Raw genomic sequence first — 19310 nt, 5'->3', positions numbered from 1 at the left:
GAGGTTGATTGACATCGGCTCGTGGTGCCCTATGAAACGACACAGGCTGATAAAACCATGTGTGCCCTGACTGCAACCGGGCAGGGATCAGCAAGGAGAGTGCAAGATGAAAAACAGGGAGGTCAGGTAGAGAGGATTAGGAGCAGTTTTAAGTAAATAATTAGAAAAAACACATCAGGGCATGAGGCAGCCCTAGAAGCAGAAAGAAAGGTGTAGAAGAACACCCGACAAGTCTTGTAACATCAATTTGGAACATCAAAGGGAAATTAACTTTCTTTATAAAAAATATCTAATACTTTAATAATCAAAAATAAGAACAATCGGGGCCGGCCCGGTGGCGCAAGCGGTTAAGTGCGCGTGCTCTGCTGCGGCAGCCCAGGGTTCGCCGGTTCAGATCCCAGTCGCACACAGACGCACCGCTTGTCAGGCCGTGCTGTGGCGGCGTCCCATGTAAAGTGGAGGAAGATGGGCATGGATGTTAGCCCAGGGCAAGTCTTGGTCAGCAAAAAGAGGAGGATTGGCAGATGTTAGCACAGGGCTGATCTTCCTCACAAAAAAAATAAATAAATAAGAACAATCAAAGAGAAAGGTTTTTTAAAAATCAACTTTTCAAGTTTTATAACGCTGCTTTGACTGGATCTCAAGACTGAGCCTAATTTGTCTCATCCTCGTTCGGAACCTGTTAGCACACACCCAAGAGTTCACAGCACGAACAAGAAGAGGCTCCCCAAGACCCCCTATTTTCTCCCCTAGAGCGTCAAATGGTGATCAACTACAAACGCCAACAACAGATACTGTAACATACGACTCTCCCATAAGAATTTGCCCAAAGGGATTTTCTGATGTTCTAAGAGGAAACATAAATGGACTTATCCAGAGTTAACAGAATTTTAAGAGTCCATTATCACATCTTACCCACCTCCTGCATATCAAGTTCATTTTCCATGTCTATCTATCCAAAAAACAAAAGGTGACCCTCCACCGGTAAAGGACAAAATCAAACACCATTTCATAAGTTCTTATTCATTGTGACTGATGACAAACAACCAGAAAAAAGGTTTGCTTTTTACTCTTATGGAACAAATGAAGGTATATAACCTAACTCAAAATCATCAAACCTGGCACATGAAAAAATAAGAGCAAATACTGGTTTATGTCATTTTAAAAAAAGGAAAGAGAAAGAAAACAAGGTTGTCAGAACCTGAAAATTAGAGAGAGAAACTGACCAAAAATGGGTCCAGGGAGGTAACTACAAAACAGATGGTGTGTTTAAATGTGTTTACCATCGGGAAGTGGATGTCTCCCAAACACTGACCACATGGCGCTGTGGTTCCAAGAACACCATTCCCTTGCTTAATTGCACTGCAATGTATATATTTCTTGGAATCAAATCTGGCTTTTCAGCCTAGAGGAAAATCCCACGGTAGGTTGATGAGCTGAATTTGCCTCTGGAAACGGGGCCATGTGTTAAAAATCAAACTGCTCTGTCTTGATTTGCACCAACTTTCCAATCTGCTCATCCTTAGCTCAAATCCGTGTTCCTCTCCTCAGGAGTCACGTGATATTGAGGTGGCGATGCCTTGTTCTCAGAGCTGTGGTCTCCTCCTTGATGAGATGGGGAAACAGTCCATGCAAGGGCAATGAGAGATGTTTGACATAAACCACCTAATAACCTTGGCCCGGCAGTGCATTCACAATACCAAAGGCTGCCATTTGGGGACCAAGCAAACTGGGCCCCATTTTCAGCACTGCAATTTACCAGCCGTGAGGCTGGTCCCTGCAACCACCCAGCTCTGAGCCAGGCGCTGTTCTAGATGCTGGGGTACCACAGGGAGTAGAGCCAGGCACAGCCCATGTCCTCCTAGAGTCTCCATTCAAACGGAGGGATGTATAATGAACAGCTGATCACTCAAGCAAATTTAAATACCAACAGTCCCCAGAAAAGAAACACGAATGGCTCTTATGCCCAAGAAATGATGGTCAACCCCAGCCGTGGTAAAAGAAACCCAAAGTAAACCCAAAGTAAACCCTCAGCATACCACTTCCCGCCCCACAGTCAGGCAAAGAAAAAAACTTGGTCCTGCGAAAGTGTGGGGAGTCAGCCGCTCTCGCACGTGGTTGCGTTGGGGAGGGGCGCCTGTAATTGGTTCAAGCTGGGAAGAGCAATTTGGTGATACCTATTAAAATTACAAATTCATATAGGCTTTGACGCGATGATTCCTCTGAGTTTTTATGTTGCAGACACACTCTGGCAAAAGGACTCACGTACATGGTTTTTCACCACAGCGTTGTTTGTAATAGCAAGAGATTGGAAAGTCCCCAGTGCCCACTAATTGGGACTGGTCCAGTCAACTTTTGTAAATCCACTCAGCGGAATCTTTTCTAGTCATTAAAAAAATGAGGCAGCACTACAGGTAGCAGCAGAGGATGTGGCAGCGGTCGTGATCACGCACTTCTCAGATCCCCCACTACGGGGAGCACCACTGTCAACTGCCCCAGTTGGTGCACTCTGAAATCCATGCCACAATGGCGCCGAGGCCATATTCCCCCCAGGCTGCGCCCAGCCAATGAGTACAGAGAGGACACTAATGCAGATCCGTTCCTGGGAGACTCAGGGCTCCTCTGGAGGTGACTTGAGCTGGAGGACTCCCCAACGGCCTTGCTGAACCTTCTTACAACTGCACTGCGGGCTGGGACATTTCCACCCAAACTTCCTTAATCCACTCTCTTCTTTACTGAGGGTAAGACATCAGAATTCAACGGCTCTCCGACTCCCCAAGCTCCTTTCTCAATTTCCCTTCACTGGTCTTTGCCCTAATAAATCTCTTGTATATCTAATACTGTTTTGGCGTCTACTTCTTGGAGGACCCAAACTAACAGAGGACAGTCACCAAGATATATTATTGGGTTTAAAAATCAACATGCAGGGGTCAGCCCGGTGGTGCGTAGTGGTTAAGTGTGCGCGCTCCGCTGCTGGCGGCCTGGGTTCGGATCCCAGCACGCACCGAGGCACCACTTGTCAGGCCATGCTGTGGCCACGTCCCAAGTAAAGTGGAGGAAGATGGGCACAGATGTTAGCCCAGGGCCAGTCTTCCTCAGCAAAAAGAGGAGGATTGGCATGGATGTCAGCTCAGGGCTGATCTTCCTCACAAAAACAAAAAACAAAAAAACATGCAGAATAGTGTCTATAATGGGGATACATGTATGTGGTGGGAGGGGGAAGGAATAAATATTTAGAAAGAGATAGATAAGCTGGTACATGCTCAGAACATCTCTGGAGACAGAATCAAATACAGTGGATTCTCCTCATTGGTGGTAGTTATGTTCTATAAAGTCACTGTGGAGAGAAGGGAACTCTCATACATTGCTGGTGGGAGTGCAAACTGGTGCAGCCACTATGGAAAACAGTATGGAGATTCCTCAAAAAATCAAGGATAGAGCTACCATATGATCCAGCTATTCCACTGTTGGGTATTTATCCAAAGAACTTGAAAACACCAATTTGTAAAGGTACATGCACCCCTGTGTTCATTGCAGTGTTATTCACAATAGCCAAGACTTGGAAGCAACCTAAGTGCCCATCAAGGGACGAATGCATAAAGAAGCTGTGGTATATATACACAATGGAATACTACTCAGCCATAAGAAACGACGAAATCCAGCCATTTGTGACAACATGGATGGACATTGAGGGTATAATGCAAAGTGAAATAAGTCAGAGGGAGAAGGTCAAATACCGTATGATTTCCTTCATTAAGTAGTAGATAATAACAACAATAAACAAACACATAGGGACAGAGATTGGATTGGTGGTTACCAGAGGGGAAGGGGAGAGGGAGGAGGGTGAAAGGGATAATTCGGTACATGTGTGTGGTGATGGGTTGTAATTAGTATTTTGGTGGTGAACATGATGTAATCTATGCAGAAATAGAAGTACAATGATGTACACCTGAAACTTCTACAATGTCATAAACCAATGTTACTGCAATAAACAAAAAATCAAAAAAATAAATAAATAAAAAAATAAAGTCACTGTGAACAGTGAATTACCCAACACCGAACCACAACATTTTCATCAACCGATTCACACATAAGCTTGTTTTAAGTCCATTTCTGTTTAAAAGCAGCTTATTTAATATATATAATTGATTCGTAAACATTGACCTCACAGCCAACAGCGCTACAACTCGTGCCGGAATGAAGCTCATCTAAAACACATATTTTTTCCATAAGGCACATCACAGCCCTCTCGTGCTTGAGAGCACTAGCCGGCGCTTCTCCAACATGCTTGGAGGCCATTTTAAACAAGCAAATGACCAACAAAAATGAGAAAAAATGTGGCGCTAAATAGACTACTAAAAGGATAATTTTTTACGGCATGAGAGCTGAAACAGGAAGGCAGAGCGTCGTCATCTTGTTCCACCTCAGCTGGGAACGTCCAAATTTTTCACCACTCTACATATGTCCATGAATGACAGTGAAAACTCAGTGAGTATTGATGTGGGGGTTCAAAATACATTTTTGTGAGTAGGCAAACTCACAAATATGGCATCTGCCAACCATGAAGATGGACTGTACTTGTTAATGGTGATTGTCTCTGGGGAGATGAACTAGGTAGGTGAGACACAGGGACGGGAATGGAAATTCACTCTTCAATGGACATTAGTTTCTACTTTTTTGATCTTTGTAGCAAGTATGTTTACTATATATTCAAAGAAATAAATGAAAGATTTCCAGAAATTGCAACAGTGACAAGAGTTAGTTAACTCCTGTAAGATGTCATTCTGCCATCTGTAACAAGAGGATGATAATGTCGTTATCAGTGGATGGTGGTGAGGGTTCCAGGAGACCAGTCAGGAGAAAGGCTGGGCACAGTGTCTGGCCCATAATAGGCATTTGATAAAGAAGAGAGGTGTTTAAATTCCCTTCTCCCCTGTCTTCCAGACCTTGACTCCTACGGTGAAAGCGTCTTCAGCTCTCCTTCTAGAGACCCTCCTGGCTTCTGTGACCCTTTTCATAACCCATTCTTTCCTAAATTCTCCTGCCACTTCATCACTGACTGTGCCAGGCACTCTTGTTGGCTACTCAATATCCATTCTACTTCCTTTTAAAAAAGTAATAACAAACTCTGATATTGGTCAGTGTGGCAATGTGCTCAATTAAAAATATCCATCTCCCCAGAAATCCTTTGCAGCCACATGAGTGGGGCAGGTGAGCCAGTTCTGGCCAATGAGACATGGGCAAAAATTGTTTTGGCATCCATTCTTGAATAAAAAGCAAAGCTTCACGAGGAGAAGGCATTTGGCCTTTCCCTCTTCTTTCTGCCTAGAATGTGGATGTGGTGCCTGGGAGTGCAGCAGCCATCTTGTGACCATGAGGAAGAGAGCCTTACACTATGAAAAGTGAGGAAGAAAGAGAAAGGGAGCCTGGGTCTTTGATCAAGTCACTGAGCCATAACAATCCACCCTCAGTTATGGAAGAAAAATAAAGCCCTTACTCATTTAGGTCACCATTATAGGTTTTTCTCATGTGCACAGTTGAGATCAGCCTGAACTGGTATTGCTTCCAGTAGAACCCAGGCATTCCACAAAGGGCGTGGAGGGTCCTCATCCATCTTCCTCACTAACCTTTCCTCAGAGATAACTCAGCTAAGGCCACAGCCCAGCCACCACCAGTGTGTTCCAACTCTAGCCCAGCTCTCTCTCCTCAAACCCAGTCCCCAAATACCCCTGACTGAGGCTCTCAGATCTCTTCCACTCAGGTCACTGCCTCCATCCCTCCACCCACAAATGGGCTTCTCCTCTTGTTTCCTATTTTGGGTCCTGGTTACCGTCCACTCCGTAAAACAAAGCCAACATCATGTCCAACCTTGTTCTGTCCTGAACGGCTCTGTGCTTCAAGTCCTTCATCTGTAAACTGAAATGATTAGGGAACTTGTTTCACATGGGGTGTGGTGAGGATTTCATAACATCATTAGGCTTCTAGCTGCTTTCCTGGGAAGAGAATGTGCTGACCAAGTAATGCATAGATCCAGGGGGCTTAGCAGTTAATCATGTCCTTGGATGCAGCTGCCTGGATACGCATGTGCGCACATGATCTTGGCAGCCGTTGGTTGTTCTTAGTGCAAAACTGCCAGCAGGGGCTATGGGCTGTGGTGTAGCAAGAGGAAGCTGGGGTTTAGATTTATTCTATTACATACTATTTGAATGCCTGCTACGTGCCAGGCACTGTTCTAAGTATTGGGGATAAAACAGCGAACAAGCAGTCAAAATCCCTACCTTGTGTTGCTGATAATTTAGTTGGGGAAATAGGAAATGAATGAACAAGTTGATATCCAGTGTCAGGTGGTGAGAAGTGGCATGAAGCAGATGAGGCTGGATAATGTGCTAGAGAATGTGTAGGGGCTGCTATTTAAGCGCAGGGTGGGGGTGGAGTCAGTGAAGAACTCTCTGGGGAGATGACATTTGAGCAGAGACCTCAAAGAAGTGAGAGAGGGACAGAATTGCCAGATTTAGCAAATAAAAATACAGGACACCCAGTCAAATTTGAATTTCAGATAAACAATAAATGCATGTACTCTTTGGGATACATTTATACTAAAAAATTATTTGGTACATTGCCACCCAAGCTAAATCAGGGTCCCATGAACCATAATGAAGGACATAAAGATACACATACTGTATGAGCCAGCCATTCCATTTGCAGGTATCTACCCAAGAGAAAAGGCAACCTATGTCCACACAAAGACTTGTACACAAATCCTCATAGCAGCTTTATTTGTAATAGCCAGAAACTAGCAACAACCCATATGTCCATCAACAGCAGAATGGATAAACAAATTGTGGTGTGTGCAACGGAATACTATACAGCAACAAAAATGAACAAATGATTGATACTTGCAGCGACATTTCATTATCTCAAAATAATTAAACTGAGTTTAAAAAGCCAGACAATAAATGAGTACATACTATATGCTTTTGTGTATATAAAACTCTGAAAAAGCAAACTAAACATACTGGCACAAAGCAGACTGGTGGTTTCTTGGAGAGGAGGGGTGGGGAGGCACAAGGGGAGATTGCAAAGGGGCAAAAAGAAACTTTGAGGGTGATAGGTGTGTTTACTATCTTGATTTTAGTGAAGGTTTTGTTGAAGGTTTTGTTATGGGAGACAATCAAATAACTCCCAACATCCACTCATGGCCAGACCTCCTTCCTCAACTTTATTTTTTAATTTTAATTGTGGGAAAATACACATAACACAAAATTTACTGTCTTGACCATGTTTAAGTGTACAGTTCAGTGGCATTAAGTACATTGACATCGGTCTGCAACCATCACCACCATCCATCCAAGGAACTCTTTTCATCTTGCAAAACTGAAACTCCATACCCATTAAACAATAATGGCCCATCCCGCTCCTTCCAGCCCCTAGGAACCACCATTCTCCTTTTCTGTCTCTGAGAATTTGACTACTTTAGACCTCTCATATAAAAGGAATCCTCTGGTATTAGTTTTATGTGACAGGCCGACTTCATTAGCGTAACATCCTCAAGGTTCATCCATGTTGTAACGTGTGTCAGACTTCCTTTCTTTTTCAGGCTGAATAATATTCCACTGTGTGGATGGGCCACGCTTTGTTTATCTATTCCCCTGACAATAGATATTTGGGTGCCTTCCACCTTTTGCCTATTGCAAATAATGCTGCCATAAACATGGGTGCACTTCGTCTCTCTTTCCTTCTTTCCATTATTTTGGGTATAGACCCAGAAGTGGAATTTTTGGATCACATGGTAATTCTATGTTTGACTTTTTGAGGAAGCACCATACTGTTTCTTTCACAACTCTCAGCCTAGTTGCCCTTGCACTCCACAAACTCCAGACCAACCTCAGCCCTCCCTCCCTTCACCCCAACCCACAGCAGCCTCTCGGATGTTTCTATCTGCATCGCCTCAATCACAGGCTCATCCTTGGTCCCTTCCTCTCCTCCTCCTCCCTCATCCAGGGGGCAGCCAAATCCCCTTGCTTCTGGCTTGAAATGTCTCTCACTGCTGCCCCCTTCATCTCCTCCTGTTCAGAGCTGTGCCCTCACTCGGAGTCTGAATCTCTCTCAGATCTACCCATGTGTCCCCATCCCCATCTCCCCCTCCTCACTGCTCTCAGTTCAGGCTGAACCACAGCCCCTGACATGTGGGTAACTGTAGCAGCCAGTAGCCTCCCAAAGCCTTCCCGAACCTCCAGTGACCCCCATCACCAACCCACTCTCCTCTCTGGTACCCAAGGAGGCCCATTACACAGTGTCTGGACACAATGAGCCTTCAAAAATATGAACATGTTTAACATTTTATATATTTATATCTATAGCTAGTTATATCTACCTACCTGTCTATTTATCTATCTATAAAATATTATACATGTATGTGTATATATACCTGTCTTATATATATAAATATATGTAACATAGGTGTATAAAACCTAAGGGAGTGTGTGTGTGTGTATATATATATTCATATATATCCATTCACTCATCATGAAGAGAGAGATACATATATATGAAGAGAGAGAATCATAGAAAATTGCTAAAAATACTTTGTTAGAGTGGTATGATTATGATAGTTTCTTAAAGGTTTTTGTAAAATTGAAAAAATAGTATGAAATCTTTGAGAAACTCCAAATTATAAGAAATGTAGAAAGTAGAAAAGGGGAAATCCTTCCCAGTTCCACAGAGCCAATCACTATTAATGTTTTCTTGTTTTTTACTTCTCAAAATTTTTTGTATAAAAGAAGTATGTATGCGTGTTCACGTTGTAGGGGAGGAAGACTATCCTCTACCCTTTCTGGGTCCATCTGGCTGTGCTATGAATTAAAATGACATGAGACAGAATAACAGCAGAAAATCAAACAAAGCTTGATAATGTGTATACATCGGAGAAACCCAGGGAAAACTGGGCAACTTAGCCAGGGTGGCCGAGGTGCCAGGTTAAGTAGCACCTTCAGCTAAAGACAAAGGAGGGTGTTGGGGGTAGTGGTTTGGGATTTCAAAGGGGAGGAAGGCAATTCACTTGGAGATGGAAAAGCAAATATTTGTTAGACAACTGTTTAGTGGGCCACCTATAGAGAATGTGCCCCGAGAGACAGAATTTCAATAAAATGGGCTTGTTGCTGCCTTTCTTATCATCCTTATTTTACATTCTACTACAGTTATCTCGTGGTATTACTCCTTCCTGGAACAGGCCTTCTGTCTTAAATTCTTTTAGGCAGTTAGGGGGAAGGCCAAAGTTTCTTTCAGAGTCTTTTGTTCTTTTTCATTTTATTTAGTTATTTATTTTTTCCCCCAAAGCCCCAGTAGATAGTTGTATGTCATAGCTGCACATCCTTCTAGTTGCTGTATGTGGGATGTGGCCTCAGCATGGCCGGAGAAGCGGTGCGTTGGTGCGCGCCCGGGATCTGAACCCGGGCCGCCAGCAGCGGAGCGCGCGCACTTAACTGCTAAGCCACGGGGCCGGCCCCCAGAGTCTTTTGTTCTTAAAAATAATTAAGCCAACGCCAAGAACCACATTTTGGGGTGGCCAACTCTGATCTCCCATAGCGTGTGTGTGGGTGTGTGCGTGTGCGTGCCCACATACACACACAGTTTCTTTCTTATAGGAATTAAATATTCTGCACATCATATGACAACTTGCCCTTTTCTGTTTTTTGAACCAACAGTCTATCCTGCACAACTTTTATCCCACAGTGCTAACTACTATTAATATTTTATTTTTCCTTCTAGAAATTTTCTTTGTGTGTACAAAAACATAAGTAAATAGAGAGAAATAAACACATACACATATTTTTTAAGAAATCAAGTTCGTACTCTACATGTTGTTCACCAACCTGACTTTTTTCTCTCTTTATGACCCAACAGCATGTCCAGGCACCTTTCTACGCCCAAATGCACAACTCTGCATCAAACTTTTGGGCAGCCGCTTAGGATCCCACAGGATGGATGCAACATCCTTTGTTTTACCATTCCTACATCGATGGACAGACAGGGTATCTCCAATATTTTGCAATTCCTGACTAAAATGTGCGCTTCTGTGAGTACTTCTGTAGGATTAGTTACTGGAAATACGTCTTCTGGGTCAAGGTTGTGCATCTTCAAAATATTGATTAAGTCCTACAGAATCACCCTCCAAGAGGTCATGCCCTTAAAACCCTCGCTCACCTCACCGTGTGAGAGTGCGCACTTACTCCGCCCTGGCCAGCCCTGGCCTTTATGGATATTTTAATTTTTTCACTAGTCTGAAAGTTAAGTCTGGCATCGTGTTATCTGGATTTGCATTCCCTTGTCACCCAAGAAGTTAAACCTCTATTCCCAAGTTTCCTGGCCTTTTCTCCTTCTTCTCTCATTTGCCCATTTATCATTTTGCTCCCATGTCTTCTTCATCCTAACACTCAGGTGCTGTCCCTACTGTGTCTCAATTTCCCTCCAGTCTTCTCTGCAATTTCCCACTCCACACAAACCAACCTGTAAAGGATACAAATTTATATCGGAAACATCAGAAACAGAAAGTGACAAAATGGCCGCACTGGAGAATCAGTGCGGGCTGAAGCTGGATCTCAGGAGCGAAATGTGCCAAACAGACGCGAAGCTGGGGATTAAAGTCTTTCTTCCATCTGGAACCTGGCGTCCATGAAACAGTGACCGCATTGTGAGCCTTCCCAGAAAAAGCACCGTGTTGCCTGGCTACCAGGCAATGTATATATGACTTGGCAGCTGGCCTGGCTTTGTAGCTCAGAGGAAAATTCCAGGGTGGGATGTAAGCTGAGGTCCCAAAGACAAATGGGCTGAAAGGTTTAACCCTTTCTCCTCAGGGAGCTTCAGCTGAGGGGTATTCCCTCTCAGGTAACCCCGGCCAGGTGACTGGACTTCCAGGGGTTTGGTTTTCTTCTTTGCAAAATGGGCTCAGCAGGACCCCACTTGGCGGTAGGCTGTGTAGAATCCATGAGATTCATACCCCAGAGCTGGCGCTTCTGAGACCCAGCATTGGGAAGAGGGTCTTCCTATTCACACATACCCTGGCTCAGATGCTCATTCTTTTGTGGCTTTGGGATGCTGGTTTAACTCCTCTGGGCGCAGATTTTTTGTCACTAAACTGAGAGCAACAATACAAGTCCTGGTTGGGTTGCCTTGAACATTCAACTTATGGAAACGGCCTCAACAGAGTGGGACCGTCAGGCAGAAATGTTCTGCCTCTCTTCCCTCCTTCCCTTCTCTTCAGCACACTTACAACTGGTCTGCCCTCCTTCTGGTCATCTCAGAGCTTCCATGACACCATACCCTACCAGTGCTGCTTACGACTTTGCTGTGGCTTCCTGTGCTAGCATTCAGTGAGGAATTCACCAGCCCACAGGGTCCTGCCTCCCAGCTCCCTGTCTCTCACCACACTCTGGCCTCATTGGTTTTCATTTTGTTCTTTGATCATACCAAGGTAGTTCCCACCTCCACGCCAGCTTCCCCTCAGATCAGGGCTGGCTCATTCTCATCCTGTGGGGCTCAGGTTAAATATCATCTCCTCAAAGAGGCTTTCTCCCTGCTCCACCTAAAATAGCAGCGAAATACAGCCTCCAGACCCTGCTCCCAACCCCAGACCCTCAATGTCATGGGGCTCCCTGAAGATGCACACCCCCAACACACACACATTCTGTAGATCCCAAAATAAATCCCCCTTAACCCCTGTTACTCAGAAAATTATCTCATACTCATTAAGGTGGATACCTGTTGGCTTGCCCACCCACCATCCATTCCCCTTTATTCTGGTCATGTGTTTTCTATTTCATGTGGGCAGCCAGGCCAGCCCCTCTCTCAGCCCTTGCAGTGTGAGAGAAGGTGACATCACCTCCAGATCCAGAAAGGACACATGTCCTAGGTCTGGTCAATCAGCATGTCAAGGATTAACTCATGGATGGGCCTGGAGCTTTAGTGGAACTTTTGGGATAGAGGCACTGTTTCCACTGAGGTTGGAAGCTGGTGGTGCCCATGCCTGGTGCTGTCTATACTACCTTGAGGGGAGAGTTTATGGCACAATGAAGCCAGATCAGAGGAAAGTGGGTCCCAGAGGCTGAGATAAAGATCACATCTTGAGGACATCATTTGAAATGCTAGATCCAACCGTACCTGAAGCACTTTGAAGTTTACAGTTGTTGAGCCAATACATTTCCGCTCATTGTGTTTTAGCCAATTTGGGTTTATTTTTCTGTCACTTACATGTGAAATATGTGTGACAAATAACACCATTCTCCTAAGCCCTGGTCACCTCTCAGTTTCAAAACATGAAAGTCATCACTGCTTCTTCTCTCTTCTCCATTCCCATATCCAAAGAGTTGCCACGTCTTGTGGAGTCTACCCCATAAATGTGTCTCCCATCTCTCTCATATTTTCCATACTTATGCACACATTTACCATCTCTCACGCTATCACATCTCCCAGGGAACAGAACTCTAGACTGCCCCACCATTAATTCTCCACACTTGCTCTCTCCATACTATTTTCCAATCTCAGGAAGGAGATCCTTTGGAAACACATGTCTAACTCTGTCCTTCTCCTGCTTAGAAACATTCCTTCAGTGACAAGAGACAGAAATACTAATTGATAAAGCAAAAACAAACAAACAAAGAAAAATAAAAGTTGTTTACTGAATTAGATCACTGAAAAGCCCAGGGGTAGTTGGCTTCAGGCATAGATGGATCCACGTCCTCAAAAGCTTTCATCAGAGATCCCTCTCTCTCCATGTCTAGGTTCTGATTTCTCTAGCAGAAATAATCCCCAATGCTTCCAGTAAAACTCCTAGAGCTGTCCCTCAATGGCCCAGGTTGAGTCATCTGTCCCTCCTGGAGCCAATTACGGTGGCTTCTATTAACCAAGTAGAGGTCACAGGAGCAGAGGAGAGAGGCCAGCCCCACATAAGCCCCATACACTGAGAGGGTTGGAGAGGGGATTCTCCAAAAGGAAAAGGGGGTTTTGTAACAGAATGAGTACTGGTTATGTCCACTACACCCATCCAAAACATAACAGTGTCTTTGAGATCAAGTTCAGGCTCTGTGAGGCTCCCTGTGGTCTTCTCTGCAGCCACTCTTCACTTTCTGCCACCAGAACTGCCTCTACGTACTAGTGAGAATAAAACACTTCTGGTTGCCTCAACTCTCTCACCCCTAGACTTTTGCACATGCCCACCCTCAACCCAAATGCTCCTTCCTCCCATTCTCTTCTTTGCAACAAGTTCCTGCTCAGTTTTGAAGCCGCATCACACAGATTACTTCCACCAGGAAGGAGGTCCTGAGACCCCACAAACGAGATTCGGTGCCCAAGGTGGATATTCATGGTTTGATCTATGTTTCTTTGGGGATACTAACCTTGCCCCTTATTTTGGGGGCTGCTTCTCTTCTTCCCATATTCCACCAAAGGTGGCCTATCATAGTATTCTGTGTGCCCTGACCACGGGGTGAGCATATGGGCCAAGCCAGGGCAGTTAAGAATCTTCTTCTAAGGACTAGGGAAGCAAGACTCCTCCTCGCAGATGGATAATCTAGGAATAGCAGCATTCTGACCTCATGGGGAAGCCTTGCGTGACAGCACACTGCCAGCATGCAGACTCAAGTGGTAGAAAGACAGCTGCTGGCTGCAGTCCAGCACCCTGGGGACAGCTACACCCCTTCCCTCTCTGTGATGTTGTTACCGGAGCCAAGAATTCCCCCTCTTTGCCTGAACTAGTCTGAGTTGTTTCTGTCATTCGCAAACTTCAGACCAGCTGCGCCCCTGTCATTCTACTGAGTGGCCACGTGTGCCAATTGAAAACCCAAATTCGTGGTGGGAGAGCTTAAGGTGAACTAAATTGGGCTCCCTTCCCTTGCACCAGGAGAGTCCTAGAGGACCCCCAGAAGGAACCACCCTCCAGTGATGCACCTCCATACATACTTGACAAATTGATCTTAATGGATGAACTGCTGCTCTTTGAGGGAACTATCTGTAAAGGGACACTTCTGCCCAGTATGCCATGCTGGGTGAAAATTCTGTTCAAAATGAATGGAATTCCAGAGACACAGCTTAACATACGGTGGTTAAGGGATGGGATCTGGAGTTACACCACCTCAACTCCAATTCTGGCCCTGTAAATTACTTGCTGTGTGCCTGTAAACAAGTTACTTAACTTCTCTGTACTTTAGATTCTTCATCTGTGAAGCAGAAGTGAGGGTAAAAAAAAAAAAAAAAAAAGTATGACCTCATAGGATTGCTCAGAGGATGCAGTAAGAAACTCTATGCAAAATACACAAAACCGTGCCCCACGTCTAGTCAGCCCCAGATGAGTGTAAACTATGAAGAGCCTCCGCTTGCTGAATGACGAATAGAAAGAAGCGAGAGAAACATTTGCTCTTCCACTAGAAATGTATGAGTGAAGAGGGAAAACACGAATGTGGATCGGAATTAGGCTGACGTGTATTTCACCATCTGAACACACTGCGATCTTTGCTTTTCTCATAAAAGCCACCATGTCTCCAGCCCCTTATGTTGTCTTTGCCTGCCAAGCATTCACAACAACTCTTCTGGGCCAACCCTTTCTCTCACTCTTGTTTCCTATGGTTCAGGGGGTACTGATCCCCACCCCTCAGACTCCAGGGGTGGGCACAGGACCCAGGTCTGGCCAAGGAGAGCAGCATATCCTCTTGGCTTCGGTGATTGGTTCAGGGATGGGCACATCATCCAAGTAAGGCCACAAGGGAATGAATTCCAGGCAGTGAGGATGATTGGGGGCCATCCTGGAAGCTGGCTACTACGGTGTGGTCACCGAGGTGGAGGAAAGTCAGAAGAGAGCACTGTCACGGAGGTCTGGTGAAGCCAATTCAGTGTTGCATCTTGACTCAACTAAGGAGGGGTTGATAAACTGTCAAGTACTTCTGAGACCTGAAACTCAACTATTGGATTTGTCAACGTGGAGGTTATTGGGGGCCTTTCAGTAGGGCAGTGTGGATGGAAGCTTGATTGGAATGGGGTTTAGAGAGAAAGAGTGACATGGAAGTAGAGAGAGGGACTGTAGGGTTAGCTCTAAGGGCGAGAAGACAGATGGCGCAGTACCAAATAGAGATAAGGGGCTGAGGTGTACTTTTTAGGATGGGATGTATTACGGCATGCCTGTGGACTGACTGGAATATTCCAGTGGAGGAGGAAATTCTGGTGATGCAAGAGAAGGGGAGGATGTGAGAATGATGCTCTTGAACAGGAGGAGAATAGGATCCAAGTGGAGAGGGTGTCCTTAGAGAGGAGCAGAGCAGTTTACACACAGCAACAGGAGAAGGAAGGCTGCCAGGGCCCAGGTGCGGGATGAAGGCAGTGTCAGAAGAATGTGGCAGCTCATTTTTGACTTAAACAGTATGTGGCACCAAGTGGAGCCCCAAATTGCCCTACCTTGAACACTGATCTTCAACTGGCGCAACTCTTCAGCATGGAGGCCATGCTGTGCTGTGGTTGAGAACCAGGACTATCCCTCCCAAACCACCTGGCTTCAAATCTTTGCTCTGCTGTGTGCCAGCTATTGCACAAATTACCTCGCCCCTTCGTGACTCAGTTTCCCTACATGAAAAAAAAGGACCTCTGAAAGTATCTGACCAAAGGGTTATTGTGAGAACACACTGAGAGAACACTTAGCTCACCTACTTATCCTTGATGCACGTTACTTATTGCTAGACTGAGACAGTCTTCAATTGTTACTTATTGCTAGAACAAGACAGTATTTAATTGTTACTTATTGCTAGAATGAGACAGTATTCAATTGTTACTTATTGCTAGAATGAGTCAATATTCCACGAAATTCAGAAGAAAGTTATCAGGAAAGTGCAGGGTTTACAAAAGGAACATGTCCCTCACTTATTGTAGATTATTATTACATTATAATAATTTATGTAAAACATATATAATAACCTTATACATAATTATATATGAATATAATAATCTTATATAAAATTATATAATAATAAATACTAATAATATATAATAATCTGTGTGTGTGTGTGTGTGTGTGTGTGTGTGTGTGGGATTAGCCCTGAGCTAACATCTGTCGCCAATCCTCCTCTTTTTTGCTGAGGAAGACTGGCCCTGGGCTAACATCTGTGCCCATCTTCCTCTACTTTATATGGGACACCACCACAGCATGGCTTGACAAGCGCTGCGTCAGTGCATGCCCAGGATCCGAACCCTGGGCTGCCGCAGTGGAGCACGCGCACTTAACCGCTATGCCGCCGGGCCAGCTCCATAATATATAATAATCTTATGGTAGATTTTCCATCACTTATTGTAGGATCTACAACATGGTCCCCATTTCAGTTGACTCTATGAACTAATACTTTGTAGGAATAAACTGACAGAGACACGATCAACAGTGAATTGAATATTTATTGAATATCGAAGATGGAGCTACAATACGCAATCATCCTTCAGCAAAAGCTAATGAAAGCCTTTCTCCTACATGTCCAGATGAATGTCCTGGAAAACAGAAGACACTGCATTATTTTCGATATATTCCTTTTACTTGACGCATTAACCTTGATCTGTCGGAAGCAAATTCCAGCATTTGCGCTCCCTTCTGCTTTAAACAGTATTTCTAATTGTCTCTAGGTTTGGGATCCTGAGGGTTTTCTTGAGCCCCAGGACAATGCCCCGTAAGATTAGGGGCTGGGGGAGAGGCATGCTCTTCATTTGTGAAGTCTCCCGTGAAAGGAGACCCCAGGGCGCCTCTCTGGGAAATTGCTTCTCTCAAACAATCTGCCTTTCTTCCCGCCTTGAAGGGCCTGCATGCCTCCAAGGTTCCAAGTAAGCTCATTTGAAGGCCGCAGCTCTAATGACCTTCAGGCCTCCAACTGATCTGGGAGCCTCCAGGCCTCCAGCCCACTCAGTCTCTCCTGGGACTCTCCCCGGCAGCCACACCAGACTGAGGGGCGCCAGGAGCCTCCTCTCCTTAATCCCTCCAGCTGGGGCTGGAGGCCCTTGCAAGAGCCGGGAAGAAACCTTGTCACCCAGACCCCTGGTCTCCCGCCTCAGCAAAGGGGGCTGTCTGAGCCCCCTGCCCAACACCCAAGTGACAGAATTTCTGCGCCAGTGAGGTCTAGGGAATGCAGCCTGGCTAGGAAGGGAAAGAAAGTGTTACTGTTTCCATATCCAGGAAGGGGGGAGGCCTTGACCCTATTAATGTTTTCATATTCAAGAAGTGGGTGGGCACAGACCTTGTAGATATTTCCATACCCAGGAATGGGGTACACAGAGACTCTGCCTCCACTTCCATCTCCTTCTAGGGGAGGAGACCCAATGAGGCTTGTCTCCAGCTTCAGTGAGGATTCCGGCTAGACCCGGGACTTGCTGCATCCTCCCCACCAGCCTCACTCAGCCTCAGCCTTCCCTAAGCCCCCAGAAGGCCTCAGCTTCCTGCATTCCAGAGGAGGGGAGCCAGGAGAGAGGCGCAGAAGGCTCGCACCCCGTTCGCCCTGCATATCAACGAGCAAGATGGCTCCCAGGTCCCAGCCTGGTGCAGAGCCCTCTGGGGCACCAGGAGCTATAGATTGTCCCTTAGATGCCATACTACAGGACAGTGACGGGGGGACCTATCTGGAAGCCCCTATTCTCCCTCTGTTGTGCTGATCAGAGGAATTCAGAGACCCTGCCTGGGACAGTCAGGTGCACACTATAAATAAAGTTCTATCAGACACCAACAATGGAGCATTCACTCATTTAACAAGTGTTTTCCGTGCCTGTGTCACAGGCACCACGCTAAATTCTGGGGAGTCAGGGGAGCTCATGATGATACCTTCTTTTGCTCCTGGAGGGGGTGAGGTAGGGAGTGGGGACTCTGGCAAATAAAGTCAAGATAATTTTTCGAATGAATGGAGACAGGCAGTGATTTCTTGGATGTGACACCAAACATTCAGGCAACAGGGGCAAAAAGAGACAAGTGGGACTCCAACTTCCTTAAAAATGTTTGTGCATCAAAGGAAACCACCAACAATGTGAAAGGGTGACCTACGGAATGAGAGAAAGTACTTGCAAATGATATCACTGATAAGTGGTTAATATCCACCATGTGTAAAGGACTCCTAAACTCAACAAAAAGTAAATAAATAAATCCAATTAAAAAATGGGCAAAGGGGGCAGGGCTGGTGGCGTGAGCGGTTAAGTGTGTGCTCTCCGCTGTGGCGGCCCGGGGTTCGCTGGTTCGGATCCCGGGCACGCACCCACGCACTGCTTGGCAAGCCATGCTGTGGTGGTGTCCCATATAAAGTGGAGGAAGATGGGCATGGATGTCAGCCCAGGGCCAGTCTTCCTTGGCAAAAAAAGAGGAGGACTGACAGATGCTAGCACAGGGCTGAGCTCCTCACAAAAAAAAAAAAAAAAAAAGGGCAAAGGACTTCAATAGACATTTCTCCAAAGATGATGGACAACAAGTACATGAAAAGATGTTCAACATTATAATCATCAGAGAATGCAAATCAAAACTACAATGAGATATCACTTCATCCATTAGGATGGTTATTATTGAAAAAAGAAAGAAAGGGGCCTGCCTGGTGGTGTAGTGGTTAAGTTTGCGTGCTCTGCTTCGGCGGCCCAGGGTTCGCAGGTTCAGATCCTGGGCGTGGACATATGCATCACTTATCAAGCCATGCTGTGGCAGCATCCCACATATACAGTAGAGGAGGGTGGGCATGGATGCTAGCCCAGGGCCAATCTTCCCTTGCAAAAAGAGGAGGATTGGCAACAGATGTTAGCTCAGGGTTAATCCTCCTCACCAAAAAAAAAAAAAAAAAAAAGAAAGAAAGAAAATAACAAATGTTGCCAAGGATGTGGAGAAATTGGAACCCTTGTGCACCACTGGTGGGATTATAAAACGATGCAGCTGCTATGGAAAACAGTAGGGAGACTCCTCAAAAAAATAAAAATAGAACTACCTTATGACCAAGCAATCCCACTCCTGGGTGTATATCCAAAAGAAATGAAAGCAGGGTCTCAAAGAGATATTTGCACATCTGTTGCCACACAAAGGGCATGATCTGTTTGCCATAAGACAAAAGCCAGTCCGTCAAGAGGCAAGACGGTGGTAGAGAAAGGACTTCTATTACATGAAAAGCCGGCTAATCGGAAGACGGTGGACTCGTGTCCTAAAGAACTGTCTTAAAGAGAATACAGAATCTTGAAGCAGTTGTATAGGGCTAGTGGGCTATAGAGGAGGCATCCAGAATGTTGACCATCTGGCGCTGCAGACTGGGGGTCACCACACCATCTGGCACTGTACACTG

At 45.4% G+C, this 19310-nt stretch overlaps 1 long non-coding RNA gene across 2 annotated transcripts in view; it reads right to left on the bottom strand.

The window, feature by feature from the left end:
- Positions 1–16413: 16413 nt before the first annotated feature.
- The window catches only part of LOC131397487 (uncharacterized), a 45064-nt gene continuing 42167 nt past the window's right edge, over positions 16414–19310 (bottom strand). For both annotated transcript variants that reach the window (XR_009216770.1, XR_009216769.1), the window contains exon 3: positions 16414–16512. This is a non-coding gene — a long non-coding RNA (uncharacterized LOC131397487). The remainder of the gene's footprint in view (positions 16513–19310) is intronic.

This window comes from Diceros bicornis, chromosome 34, assembly GCF_020826845.1.
Source record: "Diceros bicornis minor isolate mBicDic1 chromosome 34, mDicBic1.mat.cur, whole genome shotgun sequence".
Classification (NCBI taxonomy): domain Eukaryota; kingdom Metazoa; phylum Chordata; class Mammalia; order Perissodactyla; family Rhinocerotidae; genus Diceros; species Diceros bicornis.
The sequence above is the reverse complement of the archived record's forward strand: the minus strand, read 5'-3'. Positions and strand labels throughout refer to the sequence as shown.